This window comes from Octopus sinensis, linkage group LG1 (genome assembly GCF_006345805.1).
Source record: "Octopus sinensis linkage group LG1, ASM634580v1, whole genome shotgun sequence".
NCBI classification, from domain to species: domain Eukaryota; kingdom Metazoa; phylum Mollusca; class Cephalopoda; order Octopoda; family Octopodidae; genus Octopus; species Octopus sinensis.
In genome coordinates this window covers 60,247,346-60,251,347 of record NC_042997.1, presented here as the reverse complement: position 1 = coordinate 60,251,347, position 4,002 = coordinate 60,247,346, and positions in this window count along the sequence as shown.

The window sequence follows — 4,002 nt, the reverse complement described above, 5'->3', positions numbered from 1 at the left end:
TAGTAGATGACACTTGCCCAAAGTGCCACGCAATGGGACTGAACCCGGAACCATGTGGTTCGTAAGCAAGCTACTTACCACACAGTCACTCCTGCGCCTATTATTGGATCATTATTGGATCCGTTTGTTGTTTGGATGATTTAAGAAATAACACAAGCACAGACACATACACAGACACACACACACACACACACACACACACACACACGCACGCACATACGCACATAGAGACAGATACAGACCGACAGACGCACACACAGCGAAACGTACAAGACTGAGAAAAATGTGGAGACATTTTTTATAGATGTGGAATAAAAATAAACATTTTCTATCTTTTTATCTTTTATAACCAGATAATCCGATATGTACTGTCTAGTTCTATCGTGGGCAATTTGCGGCCCACGATACTTTCTGAATGGCAAGTTTAAAGAAAAATTACTTTCAATCTTTTTAATAGTATGGTTCTGATGTGGAGGCGCAATGGCCCAGTGGTTAGGGCAGCGGACTCGCGGTCGTAGGATCGCGGTTTCGATTCCCAGACCGGGCGTTGTGAGTGTTTATTGAGCGAAAACACCTAAAGCTCCACGAGGCTCCGGCAGGGAAGGTGGTGATCCCTGCTGTACTCTTTCACCACAACTTTCTCTCACTCTTACTTCCTGTTTCTGTTGTACCTGTATTTCAAAGTGCCGGCCTTGTCACTCTCTGTGTCACGCTGAATATCCCCGAGAACTACGTTAAGGGTACACGTGTCTGTGGAGTACTCAGCCACTTACACGTTAATTTCACGAGCAGGCTGTTCCGTTGATTCGGATCAACCGGAACCCTCGTCGTCGTAACCGACGGAGTGCTTCCAACCAGGTTCTGATAGTGAGCCATGTCACATGCGGCCCGTTTCTCTAATTATGATGGCAGAGTGCAATCTGAAGTGATATGGCTGATATTTTTAGCATATAGGAACATCGCATAAATACACCCTTATTGGTTAGATTTACAGTAAAGTAGACTAGACTAGACTAGAGATAATTAAATTGTTTCACCATCAGATGAACCGTTAATTCTTTATTACGACGTAGTTTAAGGTCGAAGCATTGACTCAAATTATTTTATTTATCTATCCAAAGGACCAAATAAACCATAGGCCGATGCCAACCAGGCTTAGCTCTTATAGTTAAGAAGTCCGATTCGAAACGATGCTTTATCAGGTTCAATCTCATTGTGCGGCATCTTGGCCAGGGGCCTTCTTCCATAACTTTAGGTCGATCAAGTCATTGTAAATGAAATTTGGTGAATGGAAACCGTGTAAGAAACCTGTTGAAGGGTTTTGGTCCCTAGACATTACTCCGTCACTCGGCATTTTACCATCACCTGATCCTTGGGTAACTTTAGTAGAGCTCATTCTGTTGCTAGTATTTGCAGTAAGTTAGGTCTCTGGTCTAAGAATTACTTCCCTCCTTTGCCCCGGTGTCAGAGATGATGAGAAATATCTGTGCTGCCTTTCAACCACATACTCTGTGTGTGTGTGTGTGTGTGTCTGTGTGTGTGTGTGTGTTTGCGCGCGCGTGTGTGCATGAAAGATGTGAGTGCGTATAATACCTGGTCAATGTTTTAAAAAATTAGTACAATAGGTTAGTAATTTGATAGTACATATCAATCACTACACTTTCAACCTGATTTGTATACATGTGTGGTATTTATTGCAAATTATAAGGCAATACACAAGGAAGTTTAGTTTATTTTTATAAGTCTCAAGATATTTTGTTAGCTATCACTTTGTGAAAGTTTTCAATTTGCTTAATTATAACTTAAAAAGGAATAGTCTTCGTTAGTTTAAGTTCTTCAATGTTTTAAATAAATAAATGTCTATACACAAGTATTTTTAGATCCTTTTGCGCATCACTGTGTCTTAAACTATAATTTCAGGTTGACTCAAGTTATGTGAATGAAACTGAGTAGAAAGTTCGTGGAAGCTCATTGAATAAGCTACACTTGTAAATTGAGATGACTGACTTTATTACATACTATAGAGGGTGAATTGTGTCTGGGGATTACGTTAAGATTAAAAAATGCTTGCAGAATACTTGGCTATGTACTATATGACTCAACGAAAATATAGTTCATTTGAAATACTCATCACGACTGAAATAATCATCATGAAAACTTTAGGCAGATTTACGCTTTACTCAAATGAAATGTTTTCGGTGGGGATTCAACGATCAGATGGAATCGGGATAGGATGCATCAACTTCCAAGAACAATATCATAATTAATCTTTATTCGTTGGATATTGTTTTCAGAATTATTGTTTTTGTTGTTGAATAGAATTATGATGTTCCAACTTTAGTCATTGTGTTTTGTACTTTTATCTTTTTCAGGTTCAATCTATAATGATAACGTTAACAGTTGCCCCCTTCCTTTTATATGACAGCGAGATACTTTAAGAAAATATGGCTAAGCAAGTGAATAACAGCAAAGTATGGACATAGTCAGCCCTTTACGAGAAGGAGGTGACATGCGACAGACACGTTTGATAATCCGGCGAGCCGCTCTGCTAAAAAAAGAGAAAGTAATTTTACGTTAGGCTTGCCATTCATTTATTCCCGCGAGCTGTAGGTTGCCCATGACTATAACAGAAGTTCTCTTGTGTAATAGTGAAGCTTCTTTGATGGCATGTTTCAGAAATGATTTAATGTTGTAGATAAGAAAAGGAAAATTTCGATGACATATTTGTATATTGTAGAACTCCATTAACTGCTGGGCCGTAGTAGCACTCGTTTGACACATCAGTATATTTTAGCTATATTCTACCCAGCACTAAAGGTATAGTGGCGGAATTGAAGAGATCTAAAAAGAAATAAAGACTTCAATGAATTCAGAATTAATTCAGATCACCCAGAAATTGTTTACACTTCCGCATCCAGGCAAAATCGTTTCGGCATTTCCAAAAGGTTATCATATATTTCAGCAATAATTAAGTTAATTAGCGTCTACTTAATCTTTTAAAACGATGAATAATTGTATGAGAAATATACAAGTATATACATACATACATATACATATATATATATATATATATATATATATATATATATATATATAATATATATATATATATAAGTATACAGACAGACAAACAGATGTACTTACAAACATATGACTGTATGTAGTATTAGATAATATAAAATGCGTGTATATGTATCTACATTTGTATATGCTTATATATATATACACACATATGTGTGTGCATATATATATATATATATATATATATATATATCAAGAGCAATAAAGATTCAAGTTAATTTAAAAATTTACTGAATATGGTACCTAACTTAGATGCACCAAAAAAAAACCATACTGATTTAACAATACAGTAATGTGGGGTGATTATAAGCGAGAAAGAAGCAACAAGAATGGATAGGTTTTTAGTACGATCGTTTCATACAAGGACAGGTTTTATTAAAAGTTGCAAAGATTACAGCATATAAACGAGTCCCGTACTCATCAGCTAAACTACATGTAAGTTCTCTAGACATCCTAGTGTTTGAGGCTATACTCATGAAGTAATGTAGATAATTAAACAGATTTCTAAAGTTCATTAAAGTTCTTTAAAGATGATGTATAGTCTTATCACAGAGAACTTTATCTTAAAGAACTTTAATGAACTTTAGAAATCGTTTAATTATCTACATTACTTCATGAGTATAGCCTCAAACACTAGGATGTCTAGAGAACTTACATGTATTTTAGCTGATGAGTACGGGACTCGTTTATATGCTGTAATCTTTGCAACTTTTAATAAAACCTGTCCTTGTATGAACGATCGTACTAAAACCTATCCATTCTTGTTGCTTCTTTCTCGCGTATATATATATATATAATATATAATATATATATATATATATATATATATAAGTATGTATATGTATATATATATATATACTTACATACACCCATTAATACGTATACGCCCGCGCATGTATGGTTATATAAATGTACATACGT